Genomic DNA, 14,518 nt, shown 5'->3' with positions numbered 1-14,518 from the left:
AACTTATGACGACAAGTTGAAAAGTTTTATTGTTATAATATGTTCTTGCCGCTAAGGTCGCTAAATGCCACCCCTGTCTTCACCCACAGTACATACTGCCAACTGGAGGGGACACAGAGCGAACCACTCCCCTTCCCGATTCGCCTACACCGAAACAAACAAATGGGGCCCAATCAATCTTCCCGCATTACTCAGCATGCACACACACAGCAGACCTCTCATACCATACCGTCCAGACACCCACTCAGACTACACACATTGCTAAACCTCCCCCCCTCATAATTCACACGGACGCACAGGCCACACACCTATTCATAGAGGGAAGGGACATACACACACGCCACAGGTATACCAACCACTCGTATCACGCTCAAGATGTACAACCCGGTGGCAACCCAACTCCACTCCTACGTCCCACTGTTAGGCTCACATCACAAAACAAAAACACCTCTTCTCACCGGCACTCTAGAAGGCAACATAACACTGTCGCAATATTCTAATACTGTGCACTATAATGCCTTGAAATGCTGTTTGCCTGATACCTCATGTGATTTGAGAAAAATAAAGAATTAAAAAAAATAATAAAAAAAAATAAACAAACATTTAATTTCAAATGTATAACTTACTTCTAAATGATTTGAATTAAAAGAAAACATCAGGTTTGTGCATAGATTGTGTACAGATATTGACACTTTCTATCACCAATATGTTAGGCTGATGAAATGTTCTCAAATTCAGTGTATAACTTAACTAGTATGATTATATCAGAATACATAAATAAATCACGCAGATGTCTACACAGTCTTTCAAGACAAGTACCTCAATTTATCTCACCAACATCTTGCTTTCTATAGATACTAGAAGGGAACAGTTACACATGATAGCGGGGGAAGCAGAAAAGGAAAGATTTGGCTAGTCCTGATTTTGTGCAGTCTAACAGATTTGAGTGAATATGTTGGGAGTATCAGCTCAGGAGTAGCAGTACATAGAGCTCTCTGCTGTGACATTGACTACCTGGAAGCTGAAGTGCCAGGAGCAGAAGACGGCCGGAAAGAAGAGGATGACATTGCCGTGAGGTACAGGTATGTAAAACTCACATTTGCCAGCTCCCCAGCCACCGGACCCTAAGCAATGTTAATGGTATTTGCAAATAATGCAAAGTCCCCAGATGATGATAGTGCCGCTTAAGAAGGTGCAAAGATGGCACAAGCAGGCACTTGACTGCTAACTCCTTTGATCACCAAATCCCGTTACCCTTCAATTCCCAATAAGTAACACAACACCATGCTAAGTGGGTAAGGGCAACAGCCACAGCTTTATTTAAACCAGCACAACCAAATACGGTCAGCTGCTGGTTTTACCTAGCAGACAGGTACACTTTAAACTTCTTCAAGAGCCTCTTCAGCCTGTCCTTCGTCATCAACCAAATTCAGGCTGCGACTCCCCAAGCCTGTCCAGGCATTATTCATTTACCAAACTTGCTGGCGCAGGAAACCTGCCACCGCAGTCCCCAACCCCTAACTAGAGGGAGGGGGGATGTGTCCCCCAAAGCCAGTGCAATTATCGATTGTAACCCCATATTAAATGTATCCAAACCGACAAGAGTAAGATTTACCAAATCAGTACGCATAGAATTATGGTTCTCACCTAACTCAACATGAGTACAATATCATTGTACGAATCATGATATTGTTATGTTGAAGCGACATCCATCCTTTTTGCGTTGCGCGCTCTTGACCCAGGTAATTACCACCAGCAGGGATCATCAGTATAACTGGTTCCGTCACATATTGCCAAAGTGATCACTCCAGATAAAATTGTTGTCAGTGCAACCCCCTGATCCAACCCCACCTCATCACCTGGTGATAAGTAAAGATCCTGGTCATACGACCTCTGGTCTACCTGACAAGCTGCCCAATAAATAAAAGAATGCCCAAGGATTCAAACATATAGAGAATATCTAGCAATAAAGAAATAAACATACCCAGGCACCTATAAAAGCACCTTTTAAAGGCCGAACATACAATCAAAAACCTGCTCGATTCCCACCAACCCAGCAGTCAAATGGTCTGACAGACCTAACCTGCTTGCCTGAAAAGTCAGACCGATGTGAAATGAATGAGTTGAATAAACACTATCATCTATTCCTAATGAGCACAATACCAACATAAACACTCTAGTGAATGGATAAGAACCCATATGCATGCACTGGAACGAATCTCCAAATATTAAATTCCAAGCAATGCAGAACCAACAGTCGCAATAAGGCCCATCCCGGAAGAGAACCCAAAGATAACTAGTTAACGACATGAACCGCAAGGTTATCTGTACGGAAAAGAACACGCTTCTTTGCCAAAGCAGAGACCCAGAACTTGACCACCACTATACAATCGGGAATAGCACCAAAAAGGAATCTGACCACCATAATAGCCCTCAGAAAAAAAGCACCAAAACCAACCGAGCCGGTACCTCACCGTGAACAGCTCAAAGGCTAAGTTAGACACTGTTTAACTGTGCCAAAATATCTGACCATTGTAACCCACGAGGAACAAAACTTCAAACCCGCAGCCCCAACGGTCCCCACAGATGCCAACCGGCCAAGCACTAAACGCAGCAATTACACCATTTCTCCTTGACTCTCCCCCACTAGCCCTAAGTTCCCCCCTAACTCCTGCCAAGCGCGAGCGCACTCCAACTCATGGTTCAGGAGAAGGGGTCTCTCTATCCCAGGCTCCAATGCTGGTCCTTCTTGCTGTGAGGGTGCTGCAGTCCGCCTGCCTGCTGTTCCGCCAGGGGTGCGGCGACTCACACCCCAAGGAGTTCAGGTCCATCCATGCTGGTGCTCTTTGGTCTCTGGTCCAGAAGCCGGCAAGATCCTCCACCAACCCATTATCACCCGCTAGCCTGACCCACTTGCCGGGGGTAAGTGGTGCTCCTCCGATTCCCCAGACCAAGGGGCTCTGGGACTTCAGGGTTCGGCGGGGCCTGTGACTTCTTTGTTCCGGGATGTGCAGATGTCACGTCCGCGCCACCCGAGTTCTGGCAAACAGCGCTCCGTCTCTTCCTGCGTGCTGCCGCACGCGCTGACGTCACTTTCGCAGCCACAGGGAGAGCAGAGTAAGTACTGCGGGACCTCACCTCGCCTCAGTCTTTCTGCCCAGGCCCAGCCCAGCCACCTTGACTTCCACAGCACCTGCTGCCATTCCTCCGCCTCGCAAAGGCCGTATCCTGCCGCCTGGAGCCAACCTCACTTGCCCCGGACCCTCTGGCGATACACCGACCCTGGACCTCTGCACCGGACAGTCTGGAATGCGGTCTGGAATGGCGGGCCCAATGTCCACTCCTGGTCTGCACCTCCTGCACCGGCCCCTCCTAAGCAGCCTGCTCACCCTGGACACTGGAGCAGAGAGTTGAAAGATTCAGTCCCATGGGTCCTCTAGAAGGCCTGCAATAGGGTAAGCAAGGCCTCCCTAGACACAGCAGGGATGTGGGCCATCCTGAACGCTCAGTAGAAGGTAAAAGTAATTTGTCTTTTTTTTTTTGGTTAACTCAGGGAGTTAAACTCAATTTAAAGAAGTATTTTTTACAGGGACTACCAAAGGAACGACACTGCCAGGCTCCCTCAGCATTGTTCACCAGTAGTCCGGTAATTTTCACAGAATTCTCAAACTGTAAAACCAACTGTATCCTTTCGGTTGCTATGCCAACCCCTCAGGACAGCAGTCATGCACTCTCTCCCCTCCCCCCCCTTATTCGCTACGGGTGTAGGCCTGCAGAAGGCACAATAACTCAGTCATGTAAGCAAATAAATATTGACTTCCTTTTCGTGCAATCACTGTGTGCAGCATTGACAAAGGAAACACCTCTAGTGGCCGTCTGAGTGGCTGCTACTAGAGCTGTTACAAGGCAACAATTTAAACACTGACTTTTCCCTGAAAGACAGCGTTTACATTGAAACCCCTCTATGGATAGGCTACAGACAGAGAAACCACTACATTAAGCTGTAGTTTTTCTAGTGACTAGTGTCCCTTTAATAAAACGGATAAATATTAGAGTAGGTTTCTAAAATAAAAACTAATGTGCTTGGAAATCAAATGTTTTTTTACGGCAGAACTAGTCCTATGTGTAATTATGAAAATAAACAGCATATAAAGTCACTAAATGCACACCGATAACAACCAGATCTTATAACTCCCATTGTAAGGAGTATAGGATAATGAATAGGTCAGTTCAATGGGCACATCTTGCAGAACAATGCACACATTCCAGGCTGACTGACATATTCTGGGGAGACCCACTCAAACACTATTGAGCAAAGAACTCTTGAAGCTCTCTGATCATGGGCTGAATGCCCTTAGGTTACACAGCGCAGTAATAGAACTAACTTGGGATGGGACAACAGGATCCCGAATCTGGGACAGTGCAGCTATACCTGGGACATTTGGGAGGTATAAAATTTGAACATGGTTTGGATTTGCAATAACAGTTTGTCAAGAAAAAAACATCCATAAATATCTATCATTAAATGCCTCACTTGCCCTCTTTGGCCTGGAGCTTCATCTTCCCCAGCTTCCAGATGTTCATTCTGAGTGAGGCAATTGTCTACCAAGGGGTGCATTTCCCATTAACAGAGAACCGTTTTTTTTTTGTTTTTGTTTTTTTAGAATCTGGTAATACGTACAATGGTATTTTTACAGCCCAATCTGTTTTTTTTTTGTTTTGTTTTTAATAATTATTTTAGCGTTGCACTTCCGCTTGAAAGAATTTGTGTTAATTTCTACCACAAATTTTTATTCAGTTAGTTAGTATTTGGACTAAAATGTCATTAATCCGTAATCGTTTGTGTCATAACCACTTTTGGAAGACTGCAGGTAAGACTACAATGGGAGCACGCCAGGACACTTCTGACACCATAGTCACTACAGTGCACTGTAGTGGTTATGGTGATTTCCTTTAAAATTTTAAATCTGCTATTTGAATCTGGACTCTTCCTAGTTTAGTGAATACCACTGAAGGGGTAAAAAGCAAATAGAAGAAGTGAACAGAAAACCAAATTGCAGAATTTAAGCAACAGTGTGTAATTGAAAAAGGTTTGGAACAATGGTACACACAGAGAACAGGTGATATTGTCCTTCCACACCTAATCCTTTACAAAGGGAGGGGTTGACATACACATAAAAATAAACTCAAAAAACAAAAACAAGAATGACAATTCTGTCTCCTTTCCTTGTGATGTCTGCAAGTTAATTGAATACACTGACAATTTCCTCTGATCTGGGTGTACGTAGCACACGTTTTCTAGATATACACTTGTTGCCATGGTAAGGTCTATGCAATAGAGCACAGCGCATCTCAACACAGCATCGCATGACGCAAATAAGCCTTGTGATCATCATGTTTAACCTTTTCAGTTCTTCTAATGTGCAAAAATCTGAAATAGCACAAACATTTGCAATGCCTAGAGAAGAGCAAATTGTTTTAAGCATGCAGAAACTCAAGTTTCATGCTTATATACAGATGTGTATTTAATTTTTTTTTAATTTTTTAAAATTTTTTTTTTTTTTAAAGGCTACATTCAGATTTCACCTTGAATTATAATGGGATGTTTCAATGACTATTACTTGTTACAATGAGCCTGTCAAATAATAGAAAAAATACCAAAAATAGAAGTTTCTTTCCCACTTTCTTTTGGTATTAATCATTCACTTCCACAGTACTTTTTAAATAGTAGACCCTGCTGAGCATTACAGTGGTACAGCCTGCTGCTGACATATTTTAAATTGTGGCCATTTTCAGTATAACCTTTCCAAAAATACAGCCCTGAAGTATATATTTTTCTCACTGGGAAGTTTCATAAAGGGAACAATTAGCAACATGACTTGTTCTTTGAGTTTGTTTGAAAATTACTAGCGCTATGGAGCACTTGGAGCCGCCATCATGGGGCATGCTGTAAAATAATTTAAAACATCCAATAAATTTGATCTGTCTGCTGTATGGGGGAACGAAATGAACAAGTGTACTGTGATCAAGGCCAGCTCGCCTCTAGAATGGTGTCCTTGGGATGCTCCCCCCCCCCCCCCTTCCACGGTAGTTAAAACTTCTGATTTTTGACAGCTTAGGCCTTAGTCAATCTGCTTCCACCACGATATTGTGCAATTAAACCTAACCCAGTCCTACTTTTGGAATGGCAACGATCGAGTGCCAGGGGGTGGATTAGCGCTCTTTTCAACTATATTAGCATGTAACCTATACTGATACGAGGATCTTATTACAATATTCATTTCACTTAAGTATTTCAATCAAAATCTGTCGTGTCCGTTATTCCGATAATACATTCATAACCCCTTAAAGATCACAACCATAAGACCCTGGATGTGCATGGAATGTCCTGCTCATTTGGAATTTCAATCTTCAAACAGGCTTGCAATGCTAACATGAGAGACATTCCATTTTCTCACCATTGGTCCTTAAGTGGCTCATTGCACAGGTAATGGTGCTTATAGTCCTCAATTTGCTGCAGTCCTACACTACAGTGGAGTGGAGTGACACAGCAATTTGTATTCCAAATGCTATAGTGCGCCTTTTAAACTGCAGAGATATTTACCAACATGTATTCCTAAAGTCGTAGTGTCCCAACACCTATTTATCTCCCTCCCCTCCCCCCTGCCCCCAACATGAGGATTTGAAAGTTCAGGTGTTTACCTTTCAGCCAATGCCGTGCCAGACTCAACGGTCAAGCTCTGCCGCTTTGTAGATCTCAGCTACTCCAATGTTTCACCATAGGAAACATTTGGAGGTTAGTGCGCATGCATGGCAAAGTGCAGTGCTGGGCCAATCAAGAGGTCTCAATGAGACCATCTGATTGAATAGCCAGGTTTAATCTGGCTATTGCAACAGAAGCTTCTAGTGGCTGTCAGAAAGACAGCCACAAGATGTATGTTACTCCTGCAATGTAAGCATTGTCGATCCTACAGAACAGTAATGTGTTAAGTTGCAAAGTTAAACAGGCAAGGATGTGGTCTGGGTGCCTCTAGTGTCCCTTCAAGACTGCCAACACTCTCAGTGGTGACAGAGGATGGATAGCATCCAACCTCCTTGCGAGTTGTACATGCAGCAAGCATCTCTTCTCTTTTTTGATGAGAACCTGAGTCGCAGTCGGGAACTGAACCCAAAATATGTGTTGAGTGGAACTGCAACTGGGGGCTGAAATAGATATCCCACAAAACGCTAGAGTAGAAAGTTCCCAGATTCATGGATCCTCATGGATACTGATTTGGGGAGGATCTATCTCCTACAGGCACTTGGCTATGCAGGTGTTACAATTTTAGAAAATGTAGAAGGTAATTAATTGTGTATGCAATGTCCATGCCTTAAAGGTACAATCCAAATACCTAAATCACTAAAATAGCTTGCTGAAGTGCTTTATCTGTAATGAGTGTGTGCTCTTTTTTTAATTTTATGAAAAGTGCAGATTTCAATAGAAATTTGCATTTTTATTAATTAACCTTGTTACACCCCCTGGCTATCAATAAGACAAATGTCCCTGTTACTTTATGTTTGGTTAGCTCAGTGGAGCTAAACTCAAGAGGTAGTCAATTGCTCAGAGCAACTGCCTTGCAAATACTTCTCATTGAGCTGCATTGGGAAGTCTGTGATTGGACAGCCACAGAAAGTCAGGGCTGGGAAAAAAGGGGGGCTTGCAAAGGAAAATCAACTGAAAAGTGATTTAAAAAAAAAAATTGTATGTGGACAATGAAGTGTCCTTTAACCATAATAAATACATAGATTTTTGCTTGCACAAGCTCTTTGAGCACTTACAATAAATGAGCGGACTTCTACAGACCACAAAAATGTAACACTCAGAGCAGCTTTTCTATTATGTATTTTTGTGTGGGAACTAAGCTGATCCTCAATGCAGTCCATGGTGTGAGTGGTGGTTTCTGCATCCTCTGCTGCCAAACATTTTGGCCGTGATTAAAAAAAAAACAAAAAAAACACCAAAACATAGGTCTCAAATTTACAACAGCTCTGAGATGGAGTAGGTACGCTACTTTTGCAAGCATTTTGCTACTGGTAAAGACTCCGATCACAGTTGCACTTCTCCTCCTGGATTTTACAAAGTGTGTAAAATACATTTAGGCCTACATATCTTTTCATGACAAAAAATAAGTACACCCAAATTTGGAAATTTGCAGTTGAGCTGAATATTCACATGCATTCTGGTTTATCAAGAATGTAAGTCTTTTGGTTATTTGCTATATCTACAATGATTCTTTTAATATTCAAATAGAAATACAAGAAATAACAAAAATGTACTGTATAGAACCCAAAAGAACTAGAGAAAAAGTGCTAAAACCCCAAAGTGTACCTCACTTACACCAATAGCATATACAAAAACCACAACACAACTATACAATATCACAAAGTGAGAGTATAGATTGATTGAAAAATGGGGATAGCACACAAATATACAGAATATACAAACTGTATATAATAGCAAATGATCTGGGAGGGATCTAAAGGACAAAGAATTACAAAATAGTGAAGTATGTAGAGACAAGTGACTCAGGCCCGAAGGTAGAGAACTTACAAGAGCCACTGGTGATCTGCGCTCATCTCCCCTTTCCTTATGGGGTATCCTGGCAAAAATATATATCCCTCTTGGACATGGAATCTTCCGAAATAGAATCAGGATGCTCTTGATGTATCAGATCCTCAAAGGGAAAGAAACTATATAGAGCTGTACTGTTAAAAGAAATAACACTTTATTGCACTGATTGCACTTGCATTCAAACTGCAGTCAGTCAGCATATCTCCACTAGCAAGTGGAACTGTGTGGAAAAATCCATAAACAGCAACAAATGGAGCAGCAGTAAACTGGCAGCAAAAAAAGGTTTTGGCATAAAATACAAATAAAATGAATAAAATAAAAATGAATTAAAAACCAAAACGTTCAGGTCCTAACGTTTTGTTTTTTAATTCATTTTTATTTTATTCATTTTTTTGTAATTCTTTGTCCTTTAGATCCCTCCCAGATCATTTGCTATTATATACAGGTTGTATATTCTGTATATCTGTGTGCTATCCCCATTTTTCAGAAATACAAGACAATCACAGAATTTATAGAGACAGCATTGCATAAAGAATGCCCAAAGATCATATATTTATTTTTCCCCAACGCAAAATAAGCCACGTAAGACACATTAAACGTGTCAAGAACTGAAAAGCACATGGCAGACTGAACAATAACCAGAAGCATGCAATACTCGGCAAGTTTTGATGTACTTTGTCTCCTAATACCAACACATTTAAACAGATAAATCAAGATAGGTCAACTAAATGGGTAAAGGGAAATGAGATACAAAACAGAAGTACAGTATTGGAAGAGAGACAGTGAGATAGAGAGAGGCATTCTCCTGCAAAGGTCAGTGACAAATCGTTTGGAATTCTGGAGAATCCAGCTCATTCTACTGGTTGAGCTGGAAATACGTTGTACGTATCATAACCGGTGCCCGGTTAGTGTCCACATAAATATTTCTTCACTGATTGAAGTAGAGCAGCCTTCTAGGGGTCCCAGTGAATACACTGAACCCAGATTGCACTTTAAGTTGCCGAGTCTTTGAAGAACACCTCCTATTTGCATGGGATGAGGAAGTTACAGATTGGAAGGGACAATAAATGAAATATAAATGAAGGGTTACTCTAACCAAGGGGTACTGAAAGGTAGATTCCCAGATGTTGTAGAACTCCCATGATGCTTTGCACATATTTAGAATGTCTTTACAGTGACAAAGCATCATGGGAGCTGTAGCTTTAAACCAATTGCTGCAGTTTTAAAACATCTGGGGACCTACTTTCCTACTTTTTGGCCACATTAAACAGAAACCACCACTTATTTCTCTACCAAATCATACAAACTCCTAATAACTGCTTATTCAACTCCCATCACACACACACACTAAAACGTGTCACATACAAAGATGTAATCAACATATAACCAACTCCCATCACACAAATACACAGCCCCAGATAGGTTTTGTAACTTCTGTAAATTTTATAATAGGAGGCTAAATTAAAGGAACATGGCAGTAAAAATTAAAAGGATATGGGTGAAAATTAAGAATTGAAGAAATATCGATTAGAAATGCCTGAATAACTCAGCGGTGAGATACATTGTGTGTTGGGAGAATACTGCAATGAGGGATGGATTATAAAAATAGTACTGGGGATGCAAATGGGGCTATATTTTATAGACTGCAGGTCACTGCCAGAGTGACACGGGAAATTGGAGGGGGGGGGGGGGGGGGGGAGGAAGGGTCACATAAGCGGAAAAGGGATATCAAAACAAATAAAAATTTAGTTACATAGTTACATAGCTGAAAAGAGACTTGCGTCCATCAAGTTCAGCCTTCCTCACATATGTTTTTGCTGTTCATCCAAAAGAAGGCAAAAAACCCAGTCTGTAGCGCTTCCAATTTTGCAACAAACTAGGAAGAAATTCCTTCTTGACCCCAAAATAGAAGTCAGATGTCTCCTTGGATCAAGCAGCTATTACCCCACTAATTAGAAGTTATATCCCTGTATGTTATGTTTTTGCAAGTATTTATCCAATTGCAGTTTAAACATCTGTATGGATTCTGATAAAACCACCTCCTCAGGCAAATAATCCCATATCCTTATTGCTCTTACTGTAAAAACTACTGGTTGATTTTATTAAATAAATTAAGATTACAGTATGCGTTCAAAGCGATATTCAACAAATGTTTATGTTTTTGTTTTGTATGGTTTGATAATAAAAATGTGCTTATATATGGTCATCGCTCAGAATTTTATATTTTTATCATTCTTACAGTGAGATCAGGGCATGTCAGATAATGTTACCCTGCTGATAGTTACTGTTTATACACAGCATAGGTTTGCTGCAAATTGTATTTATTCATGTTGAGCCTTCAGGTTATTTCATATCATAGGTCTGCATGGCATCCCAATGCAAACAGATTTCTAAACTTTAGACTATCACGGATCTCTAAAAGAGAAATTACTAAGAAATTCAGAAACATTTAAGCTGTGCAGAGAGGTACAATGTTTACCAACTTACACAAGGCTGTAGTGGTATGCGTTACCATGGCTAAGCCTGTTTTATAAGAAATAAAGGATTAGAGAGGTCGAAAGTTTATAGTACATCTACAAATGGCAATCATTGCAGTAAGTGGACAAAAATCCCCAATGCAGAAAGCAGTTTTTATTACAAGGGAGCATGGCTGCACATCGTATCATCAATATAGCAAGTTACTCTGTAGAAATGTATATCCTACAGAGTAACTTGTTATATGGCAGCTATATTGAGGATACAATGATACAATCTCTCTCTCTCTCTCTGTATAAATAAACAATATGACATACAAGATTCTGAGCACTCACTCATTCACTAAACACCAACTTTAAAGGTCACGGATTTAGTTGCAGTATATACAGTATATGATCATACATTGCATAAGCCTGCACAACACCAATGTCGGAGATATAGATAAACATTTGTCCATTACACTGCACTGTGTGGTAGTAGCTACATCAGGTGCAGTAATTAAAACTGGACCGTAATTTCCACTAATCTCAGGCAGCATAAATTATGCACAGTCGATATAGATGCCAGTATACCACAAAGTAAAGTGTGCAGCTGGCATCAGCTGTTGTGCTCATTAGGTGTGTTACAGAAGATGGCAAGTACATTTTATTTGAAAAATATTGTTTTGTATGATTATATCCCCCCCCCCCCCCCCCCCGTGTCAAATATTAAAACCACAGCAATTCTGATAATATAACACACCTTTCATTTACGAATAGTATTATTAATGTATTAACAGTTTTAATCTCCAGGGGAGCCTACTGCCATTATATCCTGCCTACTGAAGAGGTGGAGTAAAGGGGAAAAGATAGCTGTACCCATGGATCAATCAGATTATAGAGGAGGTGGTTCATAATACTTAAAAGACTGAGAATGAGACCGTGATGTCAGATAAAGCGCAAAAAGGTGGGCGAAACTAGTCCTACGTGCGCCACTAAGAGGTGGACCAGAAAGCCCCATGTGATTAAATTACGGAGGAACCCGGAAGTGAACATTGACATCTACTATCAGGAAGTATTACTTTACTGAGAGGGTAGTGGATGCATGGAATAGCCTTCCAGCTGAAGTGGTAGAGGTTAACACAGTAAAGGAGTTTAAGCATGCGTGGGATAGGCATAAGGCTATCCTAACTATAAGATAAGGCCAGGGACTAATGAAAGTATTTAGAAAACTGGGCAGACTAGATGGGCCGAATGGTTCTTATCTGCCGTCACATTCTATGTTTCTATGTTTCTACTTGTTTTACATACTCTGTTGTGGGTACCTTGCTGGCAATACCCACCATGATTTAAGTACCGGTACATTTTTAACCTTTTTTATTATAATAAAGTTAAAATTAATACTGTTCAAATTGGGTCCTGGCCTCTCTGCTTGCCTCCTACTTATATAGAAGAACCAGTCTGGCCGAACACACCTGAGAGTTGAGAATATCTATCCTGTCACGGTAAGTATCCCTCTCAAACTGCATTTTTTCAAACCCAGAGCCAGGGGTGATTAGACTTTGGTAAATGTGAGTTTAATCCCAGACACTCACTGCACTTTATATTTTATATAGATGCATAACCAGATGGTCTGCACAATAGATATGTTTATTTTATTACTAACACAATAACATTTGAAGGTTCTATGTTTTTTCTACTTCTAATCCTACCACAATTATCCCACATTGGGGATGTCGAATCACCCCAGCAGACACTACCCATCCTCCTGGGCAACACAAGCTCCCCTAGTGGCAGATGTCCCTGGGGACGAAGCAGGGTGACCTCAATCCTTATGTGTATACCATATGGAGGTGGGGCCCCATGGGGCAGGCCTAATTTTTCTGGAACAGCCTGGGTGTATGTGGTGTCTAACAGAATATTCCTCATCTGCCCATAAACGGCCCTGATGAGAGACCCTCCTATCAGAAGTTCAACCCACCTCAGACCTTCCTTCCATTCCTTCGAATCATCCCTAAGCTTATCAAGAGATATGAATGTGGTTACCCATCTTACGAATAGGTCAGAGGACCAGTGACACATCAGAGGTTACAAGTTCGTTACACATCGCTACCAATAGAGATCACTGCGGTTTTCTTGGTTACCGTCTTATAAGAGACTAACCTTTCTCTCCTTCGCCCAACTCTGTACAGAGCAGATTTCTTTTAACTAACTACTCTCCAGTAGTAGTTCACTGAAGGATGTTTGGTGTTGGGGGGCAACTTCAACATCACCCTACACCTGACCATAGACACTTTGGCAGGAAAATCCGCTGTCGTCCCACACACTCTTCTTGCTATCCGTAAAGTACTACACAAGTACAGACTGAATGACTGCTGGAAGGCAATGCACCCTTCCGGGAGAGATTATACATACTACTCCTCCACACATTCCATTTATAGTAGAATAGACTTTCTTTTTTCCAGATAATATTATAACTGCCATATAATACTATACTTGCCACATATACTATACATACATATACACACTTCCCCTAAGATTGAGTGGTGGCATGCTGTAGTGTATATTACAGCTCTCAGTTGCTAAATAAACAGGAAAAGTGAGTTACTCCCATCTATTGAAGGGTTATAGGGCCATTTCAGGCACCAACAAAAATTCTATTCATTTTACAGCTTTCTGCCCAAGTGCTGAACTGAATTTTATGGCAAGACAGGAGGCTTCATATTTGCTTTACCTTCTTTAAAAATAGTTTATATAACTTGCTCCCCCAACTGCTTCCTGCGGCCCTTGGCACCCACGGCACGCGAACGTCCTCTGTACCGCTCGCTGCACTTTCGCGAACCCCGCAGTTCCATGCGGTAGACCGAGCTCAATTTTCGTGGCGACCATTTTTCTGGAGTCACGCGAGGCTTCCTGTATTCCGGACAGCCAGTGTCACTGACCCCGCTGACCCGACTGACTGCGTGGCCAGCCTCCCCTCTCCCTCTGGTTCCCCCTATACAGGTTTTTTCCATTTTCCAGGGAAATAAACATTACATGTATAATCCTGCTGCATATTAAAAAATAGTGGCACTTCTGTGGGTTGGGTGACCCCCTCCCTCTGACTAGCCTGTTTGGCCTCCTACGTCCTGTGATACTTACCCTGCGGGTGACCCCCTCCCCCTGCTGGCCTATTTGCAGGATATGCTAGTGCATGTTGAGTGACCCCCTCTTGCATGCTGGGTGACCCCCACCGAGCCTTGCCCAGGTACCACACCCACCGTACATCAGTTTCAGGGACATCATTTATGACTGACTAATATGGGTCCATGCCACTGAGTGCTTCCAGGCCTGGCTGTGTGCTGCCTTGGCGGATACCTTACCCAAAGTCCTTGCTGCCCTCCATGGGGAAGCTTCACCAGCCCCACCAGGATCTGCGCCCGGTCCAAATGATGCGCGGGACTCTGACTCGGTG

General features: G+C 41.9%; 1 protein-coding gene across 3 annotated transcripts in view; it reads right to left on the bottom strand.

The window, feature by feature from the left end:
• ARHGAP26 (Rho GTPase activating protein 26) overlaps nucleotides 1–14,518 on the bottom strand; it is a 431,709-nt gene that overhangs the window by 154,133 nt on the left and 263,058 nt on the right. The gene's annotated exons all lie outside the window — the stretch shown is intronic.

The sequence above is a fragment of the Pelobates fuscus genome, chromosome 3 (assembly GCF_036172605.1).
Source record: "Pelobates fuscus isolate aPelFus1 chromosome 3, aPelFus1.pri, whole genome shotgun sequence".
In the NCBI taxonomy this organism is placed as follows: Eukaryota; Metazoa; Chordata; class Amphibia; order Anura; family Pelobatidae; genus Pelobates; species Pelobates fuscus.
Note: the sequence above shows the minus strand (reverse complement) of the source record. Positions and strands in the feature narration are given on the sequence as shown.